The 18,512-nt window shown below is 40.2% G+C and overlaps 1 protein-coding gene across 4 annotated transcripts in view; it reads right to left on the bottom strand.

Moving 5' to 3' along the window:
• Positions 1-18,512, bottom strand: part of pcca (propionyl-CoA carboxylase subunit alpha) — a 632,301-nt gene that overhangs the window by 173,727 nt on the left and 440,062 nt on the right. The gene's annotated exons all lie outside the window — the stretch shown is intronic.

Raw genomic sequence — 18,512 nt, forward strand, 5'->3', positions numbered from 1 at the left:
TATAAACTCAGCAGTTAATGCCATTTTTTTCATCAAATCTTTGAGGAAAACTAAACCCAGGACCACAAGATTGTAGTTCTGTTATTTTCAGAGAATGCAGTGATGGAATGAGTGTTTTGATCAACCGTCTCTTTCATTTTTAAACTCTGCAACAGTAAGCATTAGCATTTTAAGGGAATCATTTTTTTCTCTGTAAGTCATAGATATTTGAAAAGCAACGAGAGTCTCACAGAATAGAGTTTACTTACCCCTCATGTCTGTCCTGGTGATTCTGCTCTACATCAAGCCCCCTGTCATCCTCATCTCATCTCTTCCTCTCTTATGTGTTTAACCAGCTTTTTCTTGAACCCCCATCTACTCTGTGGGAACAAGTTCCCCATTCGTCCCCTGCTTTTTGGGGCACACATTTGCAACACAAATTCATAAAAGAAAGTTGCCCCAAAATTCTGGTCTTTCAGCTCATCTTGTGAGTGAAAACAGACTGCTTGGTTCTCCATTGCTGAAACAGTGACAGAGAGAGCGTAGCTCACCCGAGTCTTTTTTCCCATGGTGGAGATGTCAAAAAATATAGGGAATAGGTTTAAGAGGAGAGCAGGAATTGTTAAAAGAGATAGGCAAGCTTTTTCTTCACATAGATTATAGGAGCCAGGAGCAGATACAATCACAGTGTTCAGGAGGCATTTTTAATTTCAGGAACTGGGATGAAATAGTCAGATGTGTACTACATAGATACGGCGGGTGGGGGGTGAAATTCATTTAAATTGGCATCATGGTCAGTACAGACATGGAATGTCGAAGAGCCTGTTTCTGTACTGCAGTCAGGCTGGGGCGGCTGGGATGGCTGAAGTCAGAAAGTATCAGGCCAGATTTCCTGGTTGATGCAAAATGACCTGGAAAGCAGCAGCGCTGTGTTTCACCAACAACGGACACCTTAAAAATGTTGCCATTCACAGTTTTTATTTCCATGTCTAAAAATTAAGTATGAAACGAGAACACACAATTTCTGCTATTGGTAAGATCAAACCTAATAAGGATATAATGCTTATTAATTGATAGTGTTATATTCCTTAACATTGTTAATAACTTATCACGGTCCCTGCTCCTGCCAGGATGGTGCCCATCTTATGCAGTCATCAGCCATTGTTCACTTTTGGATTGCTGTGAGATTGTCAGTATTAATGCATATTATCCACAATTATTCTTTATCATCATATCAGTCTTTATACTCATTGTAAAATGTAGGATCAGGAAGAGAAATTATGGCTAATCTGTACCTAAACTAGATTTGCTAGTTTTGTTCTCAACACTCTTGCCCAAACCACACATATTATGAGGGCATATCATGTTTTGTTTTTAAATTCTGGTGCCTTGCATCTTAGCACAATCCTAATGCAAAAATGTAGCCTAAAAGAACTTAAACAACCCTTAAGTTCACGATCACCAGCTTATATTTTACTAGCTTAATTAGCCTTTGCACCAATCTGCTACATTAGCTTGAGAAATGTGCCAACTGGGAAGTTAATTTAACAGCAATATATGGAACCAGGACATTTATAGTTACAGGATTGCATAAAATAAAACTTTACACCTCCCCAACAGCATATAAATTACAAGCAATCAATATAATAAAAAAGAATTTACACGTGATCAATGGCCTAGTTTTATTCTGCAAGTTCTTCTTTAGATTAAAAAAAAACAAGATTTTCTTTTATTTGGAAGATGGCATCATTTTAGGATTAAGCAGACATTTCAAGAAAATTCATTATAAATCCTAGAATTCTAAAAAGTTAACACAGCTTATTGAACTGATCATGCAGGTGAAATTAATTCCTCAATTTATCTGTCTGAAGTTTAAAAAAAATTAAGAATGAAATTCTGTCTGAAAAAAATGATGGTCAAGTGTCACAACGTACACGGTGATCTTTCTAGATGCTGACTTGATCTCCCAGGTTGGACTTGCCCAAATTTAAGGACTGCTTGTTAAAGCTACACCCTGCAATGTGTTGGTAGATTCAGATAAAATATCAAACAAGCAAAATTCCTGACTCATCTGGAAAATGCACAATTCTCATCCAATATATAATTCCAATAAATTATTATTTCATCTACATTCTAAAGGTTCAATGCTCAATTACTCAGCATCTTTACACAAGTAACATTGTCCCAAGTTACTTCACAGCAGTCCTCAAACAAAACTTGAGAGTGAGCCAAAGGCAATGAGAATCAAAAATTTGATGTCACCTCACATTCCTCCCGACTAGCGCTCCTCAATATTCTGATCACCTTCCCTGACTGCTGCTACCAAGCCCAGATAAATAAAGTACCCCAAGCCTGAACTTAACCACCCAAGGCATTTTTGCCATTACACAACCTCTACTATATTCTCTCTTCACTGATGACTGTACAGCTAAATACAGTGTGGCCCTATTATTATACCACGATCATTGGTGTCCATAAAATCTCATCACGAAAAAAGCGGGGTCAAGCTAAATCTGGGTTGCAATAAATTATTGTTGTTACAGTTGAAATTAAAACACAAATTAATTTTTAGTAAATCAGAAATGGCAATTTTGCCCCCAGGAAACAAATAAAGGATGCAACGCTTAACGCTCACAGTTTAATGGTACTCAGTACTCAGCAGTATGTTTCAAAGGAGCAAGAACTACATTTGTAGAGAGAACCATTGCAATTCTCTCCTATAGTTGATCAGAGTAACAAATGGCAGAAGGTCCCTGCTCCTGCCAGGATAATTTGCTTGCTTAATTTATACCTGTATAATAATGGACTTAAGCATCTGCGGATTTTGGTATCTGTGGGGGGGGGTTCAATGACTCATCATGTTATATCCAAATTCGCGTTAAATCGGGGCATGTAAAATTGGGGTTTCACTGTACTGTTCTAACTCCCTCTTCAAATTCGCTGAAGAGAATTCAGTTGTGGACCAGGTATCAATTAATGACGAGACACAATACAAGAAGGAGATTGAGCCTAGTAGCATGGTACCAAGAAAACAAGCTCTCTCTCCACATCAGTAAGATGAAGGAACTGATCGCAGACTTCAGGAGAGGGTGTAGAGCCCTTGCCTCTGTCCACATTAATAGCATTGAAGTGGAGGTAGTAGGAGTAAACATTTCTAATGAAATGATCTTGAGGCAATGATTTTTAAAAAAGACACTTCTTTCTTGAGAGTCCAAGGCAGTTCAACATGTCCTCCTTGCCCGTCAAAACTTCCTCAGGTGCACTATTGAAACCATTCAAAATGAATGCATCAAAGTGTGATACAAGAGCTCCTCTGCTCAAGATCAGAAGCTACAGAATGTAGCTCAGAGCATCACACAAACTTCCATCACCTCCATCTACCTTTCCCCTGCATGGGAAAGCCACCCAACTCACCCTGGACACATTCTCCTCTCCTTCCTTCCATTGGGGAGAAAGGTTCAAGAGTGTGAAATTATAAACCAACCATTTCTTCCCTGCAGCCATCAGGATCCTGAAAGAACCCATCAACAGTACTCTCATGCTGATTTGCTATGCATGAATTCATCTTTTTATTGTAAACCTGTGATCTGTAACTGTGCTCGTCTTGCCACTTTGTGCAGCTGGATGAATGTTAGAGTTGGGTTGCTAGTGAAACTTAATGGGGAGATCCACTTGCAGATATTCCCCTGCAATCAGCTCAATGAATTAACATACCTAAGCAAAGGACTGGACCCATTGCAATTCACCTACCGTCACGATCACACCACAGCAGACACAATATCACTGGCTCTCCACTCAGCTGTGAATCACATAGAAAACAGTAACTCATACATACAACTGTTCTTCATAGAGTACAGCTCAGTCTTCAACATCATTATTCTCCCACCACCCAGGCCATGCCCACTTCACTCTGCTACCATCAAGAAAAAAAGGTATGGGAGCCTAAAGACCAGCCTCAATAGCACAAGGACAGCTTCTTCCCCACTGCCATCAGATTCCTGAATGAACAATGAACCACCGATACTGCCTTACTTGGACTTTTTCTTGCACAATATTTATTGTTGTAAGGTAGTTTATATAAATGTTTCTTCTGTAAAGATGCAGTAAAATTTCATGACGTGAACATGATAATAAATTCTGATTCTGAATGATAATGAGGACCAAATCTCAATGCTTCAACCTTTACTCATCCCACCCACCCTTCAATAAACCCCTCTTCATAACATCCCTTGTGTCCAATAAGGCAGCAACCATGTAAAGTGCAGTTTGCTATGCTTATCTATTCAAGTTATGATGTAGTTTATGTGAGGGCTTGTGATGTGAGGAAAGATTGGGTAGGCTGGGTCTTCATTTCCTGGAGTGCAGGAGGCTGAGGTGTGACCTTATAGAGATTTATAAAATCATGAGGGGCATAGATAAAGTGAATGCTCACAAAGCATTTCTCAGGGTAGATGATTCTTCAACTAGGTGGGAGGAGAGAGATTGGAAGAGGACCTGAGAGGCAACATTTTCGCTCAGGAAGCTGTCTGTATCTGGAATGAGCTGCCAGAGGAAGCTGTAGAAATGGCTACAATTCAAACATTCAAAAGACATTTGGGCAGACATATGATGAGAAAGGGTTTAGGAGGATATGGACCAATTGCAGCCAAATGCGACACGCTCAGAAATGCAAACAGTTGGGATGAATGGGTTTAGCCAAAGGGCTTGTACCTCAATATCTCAATGACTATGCTTCATGTCTGACTTCATGGCAATTTGAACATACTGTCGAAAAACCTGCAGGACCATAGTAAAAATAAATCATTTTACTGTATTTAGCTGCTTTTGATTCTGTACAAAAGAAAAATATTAGAACAATTATTTTAAAAGTCACTATCTAGTTTAATATTTTTGGTGCATGTTTTTTTAAAATCAAATATCACCTTTGAAAGAAATTAGGAGCAAATTCTGATTTTAAACAGCTTCACTGTTCAGTGAAAGGATCATTAAGAAACCCTTAGTCATAACTTCCACAGCAGGGAGTCACAGAAATCAAGAATAACGTGGCCGTTTTTATTTGGGAGTCGAGGTCGATTCTTGCACTGTGAAGAAGTCGGTTATTCATCTGAAATTATTTCAGAGAATTTGCAAGACCATGAAAGATATATTATGCAAGCACATAGAAGTATTCAGTGGAGGTAGACAAGCACAGCTACATTGAAACTACAAAGCAGCCCTCCCATGGTTCATGAATAAGTCAAGGAAATGATCAGAAAAAAAATGAAGAGATGTTTGGACAGATGGCCCACTTAAAACACATGGGATAAAGTGGCAGCAATTTGAATGAAATGTTAGATTTTGTTAATAATTGGTCTTTATTCTCTGGTCCCCAGATAGGTAAATGAATAAATTCTTGAAGTGTTACAAGTATTAAGTCTTGCTGAATAAAAAAAAAACCCTATTTATGAACTTTACTGCTGGAGCCCAAGAAAAAGACAAAAAAAATGGAAAAATTACAATAAAACGTCAAGTAAAATCGCACATAAAAGGAAGGTCAGGATTAAAAGAATTTTTAAAAGTATGAAACAGTTCCAACTAAAACAATGCTGAAGATTCATTTTCTGTTCATTTGGCAGATTGAGCAATCACTGAAAGTCCTCCTTCAAGTACAATAAACTTAAGACTTACAATGCAACATTTCCTCTCAAAAGCACCACCATATGCATCCTGTAATTTTAACACTTCAATAAGAAATAATGTTTACTTCATTAATAGCCATACCTAAAATTCAAACGATTGCACTGTGTTCGCCATGCTCACTTGTCCATTCTTCAGAATAAACCTATCCTTTAATTCAAATCTTTGCTCCACAAATTCTGAGCAATCAAATTCCACAAATGTACCAACTCACACAATATGAGTGCTCCAAGAAAAACAACATTATATTTGTAGAGCATTGCTAACATAATAAAAATAAGTCCAAAGGTGTTTCTTTGGAAGACTACCAAACAAAACTGGGTATGTAGTAACTTTCTGCTACAGTCAATTAAGGCAAATCATGGCCCAGATTCCCTAATTTCTGCTGCTTCCCCACAACTACTAGCTGGCCTCAGATATATTGCTATACTTAAAAAGAAACCTTACCACTGCTCCTGCCAAGTTAACTCAAATGATCATACTGAATAGTTAATGGGCCAGAATGTGGTTGACCTGATACATTCCCTGGACTTGACCCCCTGGCATTTCCCACGGCCATACTAAGCTTTGTTGCTCCATGGGCATAATCAAACTGAAGGCCTCACTGTCGCAATTGTCCCACTGAGCAGAGTGGGACTAGCCTTCAGACGGTGGAGCCTGAAGATCAGCCCTTGTACCACCCCAAGAGGGGCTGGAAAGGCCTTCTTGTAATAACCAAAATAGTAGGCTAAAAAAAATCATTTCAAATTAAAATCTAATCAATGCAATGAAAATTGCATTAACTGATATAAAATCATGAACAAACAATTTTTCTTTTCTGTCTAGATCGCTGACCGCCTTCAAAGGCTGAGGGATCGATACAAAGGGCAGCCAGGCCTTGGGTCAGCATGACTGAGCTCTTCTCCTAAACTTAGTGTTGAGTCCAGTGGCAGAGTGGAAGGGGTAATCAAGTTGTGCACAACTTAGGTAGGCGTGGAGGTTGGCGGACAGATTAGTAGAGAGTTTACGTTAAAGAGATGCAAGAACTGTAGATGATGGAATCATGAGGGAACAAAAAGAAGCCAGGCGGACTCAACAGGTCAGGCAGCGATCATGGAAAGAAATGCAATTCAATAGTTTGAATTGGAACCCTTTATCAGGGTACTCCACACTATCTGGCCCCAACAGTCCCGGTATCTCTGACAAATCACCATCAAATTAAGAGTAGTCCAGGGGCTTAGTATTAGCACTGTTCCTTTCTCCAATAGATTGGTGCCCAATGCAACTGCTGTATAAAGTTGCAATAATTTGCATGTGATTTCTTAAAATACTACCTGAAGTGCAGGAAATGTGATTCTTTTCTTCCAATTCCAATCCTCATCAGAATGAGAACATCCAAATGATGCATAAAAGGAGGTCAAGCATCTTTCAAACTTTTGCTCCCCAACATAAATTGAAGAGCAAACTATGTCACACAGAAACAGGGGCCAACCTCCCAGTAGAAAATAATCCTTAATATAGCTGTACTTTTATCCACATCTATTAGAATGACACACAAGTTTAAAGCAGGTAACATCTTTCATCTATTCAAAGTAGATAGTTTTTATTTAATGTTTAACAGATTATAAAACATACACTGTGATTATTTAAACACCTACTTGGGTCGGGATTTCTAGTCACATTTTAAAATAAATGTGGCACTAGAAATTGACATGAGAGCTAGCTTAAAAAATAATTAGATATTAAATGCTTTCTGTTTGTGGAAAAAGAAACATTCTGTTTTAGGTTTCTTGTTAATAACAAGATGGGAGTTTATAGCAGTGTTGATACACTTAGTCATAAACTCCCATAAGGGTCAAGCTGTAAAATAAAATCTAACATATTAGAGTTGTTAGCACCAAATTAACATTTCTCCACAGTATATACATAAAATAAAAACCTTTAATTTTGAGCTGTATTGGAATGTTTCATAATATTCTGCACCACAGACACATTCTTTCAATGCTCAAATAGATCATTGAGACTTGCACCACAGAACACAGGCCCACAGCCCCAGATTGTCCATGCTGAACAACATGATTTAGTCCCATTTGCCTGCATTAGGCCCAGACCCCTCCAATCTCCTCAATCCATTTCATAATGCAAGTGTTTCTTATAGGAAGCTAATGTAGCTGCCTTCTCCATTTTGGCTGGCAGCTTGTTCCATGTGTCCACCACCCTCTTATTGAAGAAGTCCCCTCACGTCCCTTCTAAACCCTACCCCCTCACTTATAGTGATGCCCTCACCTTAGATTACCTGCTCTTAGAAAAAGACTGTCACTATTCACCTTATCTATGCCCCTCATGATTTCATATTCCTTAGTAAGATCCCCTCTCAACCCCCTATACTCCAAGGGTAACAGGCCAAGTTTTTCCAGAATCTTATTATAACTCAACTTCACTAATCCTGGCAACAACTTTTTAAACCTCTTTTGTATCCTTTCCAACTTTACAATAGCCCTCCTATACTAGATGACCAAAACCGCATACAATATTCCATACAATATGGCCTCACCAATTTCTTGCACAATTTCAACATGGCATCCCAACATGTATTTAGTGCGCTGACTGATGAAGACAAATGTCCCAAATGCTCTTTTCACTACCTGTGCTGCCATATTTAAAAGTTAAACAGGTTTAGGGACATTAAGTTGTCATGAGATTCTGTAAAAAATTGATCTGCTTTCCTTGAAGTGTAGGAAGTTGAGAGAGGATCTTACTGCGGCATTGATCAGGTGAACTGTGACAGCACCTGCACCCCTAAGTCCCTCAGCTCCACAACTCGCTTTAGATCCCTGCCATTTATCCTGCCCTGGGTTTAATTTACCCAAATGCAGCACCCCAAACTTAACTGAGTAGAACTATATTTGCCATTGTTTTTTGCCCAGTTCCCCATCTGATCTAAATCCTGTTGCAAATCCAGGTAATCTTCTTCACTGTCCACCATAGCACATTTTAGTGTAATCAAACTTAATTACCTTGTCACAAACATCCTCAACCAATCATTTACATATATTACAAAAGCAAGGGTTCCAGTACTGAATCCTGATTCACTCCACTGGTCACAGTCCATCTAATTGAGTTAGTTGGTTGGTTGGTCTGCCATGTGCCATAACTTTCCATACTAACGTGCAATCTGGGACTGATGCACCATCAATCATCACAAAAGACTGAAATTGTAAAACTGATTGGCTTTTATTAACTATAGACTGAAACAGCCGTCAACCTCATTGACTGATAAAGGCAGAGTGGAATGGGGAGCATGCAAAGGACTATGGGTAGGATCAGTCTCAAAAGGCGTGTCAAGAGGAGTCATGTGATGGAGTAGTGGCCGGTAGGAGAATACCAGCCCTCTCCAGAAAAGAAGGAAAAAAATGAGGAAAAAACAAAGCCCCAGACACACAAATCACAACAAAGAAAAAATAAAGGTGTGGAGGAAATGGCACCAAAGAAAGAAAAGCCAAAAACAATGGGAAGAAAAGAAAAAAGAAAGACACCGGAAGATAAAGGTGAAGGCTTTACGTGTACAAAAAAGTGGGGACCCGCCATGGAAAGAGGAGCCCACTCCCTGAGGTCAGTGGAAACCCCGCAGTGTCGCGACCAACTGAACTCAGGACTACAAAGATGACTCACGGAGCCAAACAGAGGTGCGCAACCGTGCATGCGCGATGCGCACGACAAAGACAGCACCGACAGGAGGGGGGACCAACTGTGGAGTAGAACTCTACGGCACAAACAGCTGAGAGAGACCCGACAGCAGGGGTCCCAGCTGGAAGATAAAGGAAATAAGGGAACGGGAGGGGGGAGAATGAAAAAAGGAAATCAGAGACACAACAGATAACCAGCTCAGAAGAGGACCAACATCAAGACACCATAAAAAAAACCCAACAAACTGAGACAAATAGCCCAACAAGAAAGTCAGAAGAGACACAGATAAAAGGAAGAGAAGTAGAAGACACAACCCCTAGAGCAGACACAAAAGAAGAAGGAGAACATCAAGCTCTGCACAGAGAAATAGAAGATAAAGGGAATGGACAGTACATAGATTTTTAAAAATTTCAAGAATATATGGAAGCATTAAAAGAATGGCTGACACGAGAATTTAGTGAAATAAAAAGAAGAACGAAAAGTACAGAAGAAAAAGTGAGTAGATTAGAGCTGGTCATAACAGAAATAGGGAAAAGATTGGACAAGGTGGAAGAACGAGAAAAAGCCATAGAAATGGAAGTGAACGACTTAAAAAGAAAATTGGAAGAAATGGATAAAAAAGTTAAAGAAACACAGGAGTTGTTAGCTCAGAAGATGGATATAATGGAAAACTATAATAGGAGAAACAATATAAAGATAGTGGGGCTTAAGGAAGATGAAGAAGGCAAAGATATGAAAGAATTTAGAAAAGAATGGATCCCCAAGGACCTGGGAATGCCAGAAACGCAGGAAGGAATGGAAATAGAAAAGGCACACAGAACATTAGCCCCAAAACCACAGCCACAACAAAATACAAGATCAATTTTAGTAAAATTCCTGAGATATATGACAAGAGAAAATATATTGGAGAAGGCAATGAAAAAAATGAGAGAAGACAAAAAACCACTGGAATACAAAGGTCAAAAAAAAATTTTCTACCCAGACATAAGTTTTGAGCTCCTGAAGAAGAGGAAGGAGTTTAATGCAGCAAAATCGATCCTATGGAAGAAAGGCTATAAATTTATGTTAAGATATCCAGTGGTGCTTAAAATAGTTATCCCGGGGCAGCAAAGCAGACTGTTCTGGGATCCGGAACGAGAATTTGCACAACGTCTGCAAAACAGAAGGAGAGATGACAAGGTGTAACAAGAACAAAGAATGATGTCAAACTTCATATAAAGAAGAAACATAATGTATAAGTAAGAAGTAAGGAGGGGAAGAAAAGGGAAGAAATGAAGTAAGGGGGAAATAAAGGAGAGCTTTGTTATATGTGAAGATAAAAGTCTTTTCTGGAGGGGGTTGGGTGGGAGAGAATAACAGTCACTGCGAAATCAGTTGACGCTTGCGAGCGGGTTCACAATCCAAATGGAGAGGGGACACTCGGGGGGGGGGGGACATTTGGGGTTAAGGGAGTTTTAGATGTGGGAATTGTGGAAATATTTTATGTTTTAGAAGTGTTGTCTGAAAGTGCTTTCAAAAAAAGAAAACAGAAATGGATATTAGGGAAAAGTGGTGATGAGGAAGCGGAAATGAGAGGTAAACAAAGTATCAAATGGCCATGTTGAACTATATGACCATAAATATTAATGGAATATATAACCAAATCAAAAGGAAGAGGTTGTTAAATTTACTGAAGAAAGAAAAAATTGACAGAGCATTCATGCAGGAAACACATCTAACTGAAGTGGAACACAAGAAATTAAGGAGAGACTGGGTAGGGCACGTAACGGCAGCATCATATAATTCAAAAGCCAGATGAGTAGATATATTAATCAATAAAAATGTACCAATCAAAATAGAGGAGGAAATAATAGATCCAGCAGGGAGGTATGTAATGATAAAGTGTCAGATATATTCAGAATTTTGGAATTTGCTCAATGTATACTCACCTAATGAAGAGGATCAAAAATTTATGCAAGATATCTTTTTGAAAATTGCAGATACACAGGGGAAAATACTGATAGGAGGGGACTTTAACCTTAATTTGGACTCAAAGATAGATAAAACTGGAAAAAAGACTAGCAAAAAGAACAAAGTTACCAAATTTATGGTTAAATCGATGTAGGAAATGCAACTTTTGGATATATGGAGGAGACAACACCCAAAGGAGAAGGAATACTCATATTATTTGGGTAGACGTAAAACATACTCAAGGATAGACCTGTTCCTGTTATCAACCCACATCCAAGGGAGAGTTAGAAAAACGGAATATAAAGCTAGATTGTTATCGGATCATTCACCCCTGTTATTAGCAATAGAGCTGGAGGACATCCCACCGAGAATGTATAGATGGAGATTAAACTCCATGCTACTTAAAAGTCAGGATTTTAGAGAATTCATTGAGTGCCAAATTAAAATGTACTTTGAAATAAATACAGAATCAGTGAAAGATAAATTTATACTATGGGATGCAATGAAAGCTTTTATCAGAGGGCAGATAATAAGTTATGTAACTAAGATGAAAAAGGACTACAATTGGGAAATAGAACACTTGGAAAGGGTAATAGCAAGCACAGAAAAAGAATTAGCAACAAGGGAAGATACAACAAATAGAAGAGAATTCGCGGACAAAGAAATAAAATATGAAACACTACAAACGTACAAGGTGGAGAAGAACATAATGAAGACAAAGCAGAAGTGTTATGAGCTAGGAGAAAAAATGCACAAAATACTAGCCTGGCAGCTTAAAACAGAACAAACTAAAAGAACGGTATTGGCATCAAGGAAAAAGGACAAACAAATTACATATAACCCAATGGAGATCAATGAAAACCAAGGAATTCTATGAGCAATTATATCGAACTGAGAACGAAGAGATAGAAGACAAAATATATGAGTTTCTAGCTAAAATTGAACTACTGAAATTGCAAGAAGAGGAGCAAAACAAATTAATAAAATAATTTGAAGAAGAGGAAATACAGGATATATTAAAAAAACTACCGAACAATGAAACACCGGGAGAGGACTGACTCCCAATAGAATTTTATAAAACATTTAAAGAATTATTAATTCCTCCTCTCCTGGAAGTAATGAACCAGAATGAAGAAACACAAAACATGCCAGATTCATGCAAAACAGTAATAATTACAGTAATACCAAAGACGGGGAAAGATCCACTAACACCAGCATCGTATAGACCAATATCTCTACTCAACACAGATTATACGATAATAGTTAAACTATTAGCAAACAGATTGGCCGACTGTGTACCAAAAATAGTAAAACTAGATCAAACTGAATTTATTAAGAAAAGACGAACAACGGACAATATCTGTAAGTTCATTAACTTAATCCATGCAGTACAAGGAAAAAAGATGCCAACAGTAGCAGTTGCCTTCGATGCAGAGAAAGCCTTTGACAGAGTAGAATGGAATTATTTATTTAAAGTACTACAGAGGTTCAACCTACCAGAGAAATATATTAATTGGATTAAAGCATTATATGAGGGACCACTGGCGAAGGTGACAGTAAATGGATATATATCAAACCAATTTAAATTAAGCAGGTCAACTAGGCAGGGATGTCCACTATCTCCCTCACTGTTCGCGTTAGCTATCGAACCCTTGGCAGAACTGATAAGAACAGAAAATAAAATAAGAGGGATAAAAATAAAAGAGAAGGAATATAAAATCAGTCTATTTGCAGATGATGTCATAGTATACTTAACAGAACCAGAATTATCAATAAAAGAATTACATAAGAAATTGAAGGAATATGGAGAAGTATCGGTGTACAAGATCAACGCAAATAAAAGTGAAGCGATGCCAATGAGTAATGCGGATTGTACAGAATTTTAAAAAGAATCACCATTTAAATGGCAAAAACAAGCAATCCGATACCTTGGTATTCAACTAGATAATAATCTAGGCCATCTATACAAATTAAAATATCAGCCATTAATGAAGAAATTACAAGATGACTTAGAACATTGGAAAGATTTACCACTAACACTGATAGGAAGGGTAAATTGCATTAAAATTAATATCTTCCCAAGGATACAATACCTATTTCAATCATTACCAATTCACCTAACAGAGAAATTCTTCAAGGAGCTAAAGAAAATAATAAGGAAATTCCTATGGAAAGGGGGAAAACCGAGGATAGCGCTACATAAATTAACAGAATGGTACAAACAAGGGGGCTTACAGCAACCAAACTTTAAGAATTATTATAGAGCAGCACAATTAAGATACCTATCAGATTTTCATCAAACAAGGGAAAAACCAGATTAGACCAGATTAGAGCTAGATAAAATAGGGGAGAAGGTACCAGAACATATACTATATAAGTGGGATGAAAAGCTGGTGCAACATAGGAATTCACCAGTACTGCACCATCTGCTCAACATTTGGAAGAAGATTCACGTAGAAAGGAAAAAAAACAAATTATCAACTACCAAAATTAATATTGACGCAAAATCAACTAATCCCTTTCAAAATAGATAACCTTTCCTTTAGAGAATGGGAGAGAACAGGGATCAAAAGAATAGAAAATTGTTTTTCAGGAAATAAATTATTATCTTTTGAACAAATGAAGTACAAATATGGTATAACTCACGGTACAATGTTTGCATACCACCAAATGAAAACCTACTTGAAGGACAAATTGGGAAGCAGGCTGAGGTTACCAGAAGGAAGCAGTTTTGAATATGTGATTACAGACACAATGATAATTAAAAGATTTATAACAAACATGAACATCAAACTGCAAGAGAAAGAGAACGATTAAATAAGCTGTAAACCCAAACAAAAGTGGGAACAAGATCTAAACATAAAGAATGAAACATGGGAAAAGCTATGCTCTGGAACTATGAGAACTACAATAAACATGAAGTTACGCACGATACAATATAATTGGTTACACAGGCTATACACCATGCCCCAAAAGTTAAATAAATGGGACCCAACAGTATCAGATAGATGTTTTCGCTGCAAGAAGGAAACGGGAACAACAGTACATGCAATTTGGGCATGTGAGAAAGTGAAAAAGTTTTGGGAAGATCTAAATCAGGTATTAAATAAAATCACAAAAAGGGAGAAAATGACACTGTGTATATTCAAGAGGGAAATGTTTATGTGTATTTTGGTCAATATGGTTCATAGTGTGAAAAATTAAAAAAAATTTTAAAAAGAGGCGTGTCCAGCCAGCAGCCAATCATAGCATAACAGTGGTTTACCACAAGGGACCATATCAAACACTTCACTCAAAACCATAGAAGTAACATTCTCATTGCCCTCATTTGCCTTCTTTGTCACCTCTTCAAAAATATTCTATCATGTGTGATTTCCCACACTCAAATGCATGCTGAGTCTCAATTTTCTGGTGATCATCCCAATATTGATAAATTCCATCTTTGTGAATCTTCTCTAGGAGTTTCCCAACCACATATGTCAGACTAATAGGTCTGTAGTTACCTGAATTATCCTGACAGACCTTTTTAAATAATAACACAATATTTGCATTCCTCCAGTCCTCTGGACTTCTCCTGTCCTCAGCTATGAGTTACACATGTCTATCAAAGCCGCAACAATTTCCTTCCTGTCTCCCCACAACGTTGTGGGATGAATCTGGTCTGGACTCCTTGATTTATCTACCTGGATATGATCCAAGTCTGCTAACACTTTTTCACAACTGACCCAGGCATGCCCGAGGCTCTCTTTAGTTACTACAATCGCCTCCCACTCCTGTTTAGCCTGCTCCACAGTAAACACATTCACAAAAATATTCATTTAAGATCTTCCCCACCTCCTCTGGCTTTGCACATCAACACCCCTCCTGATCTTTTAAATGGACCTAATCTTTCCCTCGTGATCCTTTTATTCTCAATATACTTGTGACATCTGTTTAGATTTTTTAGTATAAACAATGGCAGCTCGACCACTGGCAGATCCGAGAGAACGGAGTCACAGCACTGCTCTGCAGGGTCCTACCGCCTGCTCAGTACAGTGACAATAAAAAGGAACATTTGGCCTTTGAGATTCTCCTTTATTCTACTGTCTGACAAAGGTATCTCAAAAACTCTTATTTCCTCCTTCTCTTGCTCCCTAGATCCTATCTGCCTCTATATGATATACTCTTCTAACCGACCTGTACCTCAAGTTAACCAGGGTTCCATTGCCTTGCTAATCCTGTCCTGATCCTGCGAGGAACTTTCATCCTGGGCCTTCTTTATCACAATTTTAAATGCCTTCCATCTGGCAATCATTGCTTTTACACCCGAATTGGGAGTTATCAAACCCAACCATCCACGTAAACCTGTTGTTTCTGCATGCTCTAGCCCCACCAAACTAGTTTAGTCTTACCTCAACTTCATCTTTTCTCCCCGGTTCAATCCTTCCCCACCTACATGATACCTCACATGCCCTCCATCTCATCAATGACTTCCAATTCTCTGAACTTGACCGCCTTATTTTTACTATGGATGTCCAATACCGTTGCACCTCAATTCCCCATTCAGAAGGTCTCAAAACCCTTTCTTTCTTGACAAGAGACCTAACCAGTCACCCTCCACCACCACCATCCTCTGTCTAAGCAGAACTTGTTCTCATTCTTAGTAACTTCTCCTTTGACTCATCCCACTTTCTTCAGATGAAAGGAGTAGTCATGGGTACCCACATGGGTCTCAGCTATGCCTGCCTGTTTGTGGACTTTGTGGCACAGGCAAGGCCCCTCAACTCTTCCTCCGCTATACAGATGATTACATTGGTGATGAGCTCATCAATTTCACTACCAACTTCCACCCCGATCTCAAAATCACCTATTCCTTTACTTACAATATTCTTCCCTTTTTTGATCTCTCTGTCTCCATCTCGGGAGATATGCTATCCATAAACATATTTTACAAATCCACAAACTTCCACAAATACCTCACACCCATTCTCCTGTAAGGATTCCATTCCTTTCTCATGATTTCTCCATCTTCACCGTATCTATTCCCAAGATGAGGTCTTCCAGCCCAGTTCATCTGAAATGTCTACCTTCTTCCACAAATGTGGTTTCCCCTCCACCACCGTCAATTCAGCCCTCAACTGCATTTCTTCCATTTCCTACTCATCTGTCCTGGCCACCTCAGCTCCCTCATGAAACAAACACAGAATTCCCCTTGTCCTTACCCACAACCCTCTGCGTCCAACACATTATCCTCTGTGATTTGCGCCACCTACATGATCCCAATACCAGACTCATCTTCCCCTCTCTGCCTTCCGTAGGCACCGCTCCCTCCATGACTCCTTCATGCACTTATCTCTTCCAACTAATCACCCCCTTGGCATCTCCAGGAAGTTCCCACACCTCCTCCCTCACCACCATTTGGGGCCCCAAACAGTCCTTTCAAGTGAAGCAACACTTCACTTGTGTATCCATTGAAGTTATCTACTGCAATCAAGGCTCCCTTTGTGGCCTTCTCCACATTGGAGAGACTGGGTGTAGGCTGGAAGATCACTTCATTGTGTGCCTTTGCTCTGTCCTCATCAGTGACAAATATCTCCCAGTGGCAACCACATTAATTTCACATCCCACTCTCATGCTGACATGTCTGTCCATGGCCTCATGAACTGTCAAACTAAGACCACCTGAAAACTGGAGGAGTAACACTTGATTTTCCATCTGGGTCCTCTCCAACCAGATGGCATTAACATCGACTTCTCTGGATTCTGCTAGACTACTCTCCGTTCTCCCTCCCTTCCCTTTCCCTTTGTCTTCTTCCCTCCGTACAGGATGGCCCTTTCCGGGCTGCAGCTGGAGGATGTCATCATCGCCCCCGCAATCAGACACATCTCTGCGACGTCTCCTCCACCAAAACCCACCCCATCTTGCCAGCAGCACGAAGATGGCAGGTTTTCAACACAGTGCACAACTTGGCACATCTGGCCATCAGAACCACGGTAAAGATAGAGGCCAGCAGGTTCGTCTGACACAGGCTCCACAAGCAGGTCAGTCAGTGGGCCAAGACCTGCACGCTCTGCCAGGTTTCCAAGGTGCAAACTCACACTAAAGCACCTCCCTTGACTTTTGAGCCAGCGAAGCGTAGATTCAGCCATATCCACGCCGACATCTTGGGGCAGTTACCGGTTTCCCGTGGGGGCGAGATACCCCCTCACTATGGTTGGCCAGAGACTGTCACGATGGCCGACACCACCACAGAGACCTGCATCAGGGCACTAATTAATACCTGGGTGTCCGGGTTTGGAGTCCCAGATCACCTCATCTCTGACAGTGGAGCACACACCATGGCATATCTCCTGCAGACAAATGGGTCGGTGGAACAGTTTCACATACACTTAAAAGTAAACCCGATGGCCCAACTCAAGGGGCCCAACTGGGCAGATGAACTGCCTTGGGTCCTTCTGGGGATATGCACCGTGCCGATAGAGGACTTTAATACCTCCTCAGCGGAAATGGTCTACAGCGCACCCTTAGTAATACTGGGGGAGTTCTTGGCTGCCGTCAAGGATCTGGAAACACCCACTGTGGCATTGAAACAGCTCAGGGAAAGACTGGGTACCCTAGCCCTGCAACAGCCCCCACCACACGGCCAGCCCAAATCTTGCATCCCCAAAGACTTGCACACCTGCGAATATGCTTTTGTGCAAAGGGAAGCACACGGGGTACTCCTCCAATGGCCATATTAGGGGCCGTACAGAGTTGTGAGGCATAATGGGTTGAAGTGTGTATTGGATATTGCCAGCAAAGAGAAAACTTTCACCATTAACCGCCTGAAACCGGCCCACGTAGACATTAGCCAGACAGTCAAGACTCAGCCGCTGCCACACAGAGGTAGGCCACCCAAAGTGGCAATGAACACTCCGATCACTGGTTCTGGGAGCGAGTTGTGTAGCGGCCCGCGAATTGAGTCGCAACCCAGCTCAAGAAATGGCCGGCGAATATGGCGATCACGAGGGCCCCGCAGGGAGCGACGGCCATCATCCCGCGTGACCTCCCACACGGCGGGAAACAGCACGCAACAGTGGGAATGCCGGCCAGTCAGAGGCTGGCACTGTGATGATGTCACTTCTGTCATCAGAGGCAAGGAGTGAATATAAACAGAGCTGGAGAGCAATAAATCAGGTGGGTGGGTGGGTGTGGGGGTGGGTGAGGTTGGGTGGGTGGGTGTGTGGGTGGGTGTGGGTGTGGGTGGGTGTGTGGGTGGGTGT

This window comes from Narcine bancroftii, chromosome 7, assembly GCF_036971445.1.
Source record: "Narcine bancroftii isolate sNarBan1 chromosome 7, sNarBan1.hap1, whole genome shotgun sequence".
NCBI classification, from domain to species: domain Eukaryota; kingdom Metazoa; phylum Chordata; class Chondrichthyes; order Torpediniformes; family Narcinidae; genus Narcine; species Narcine bancroftii.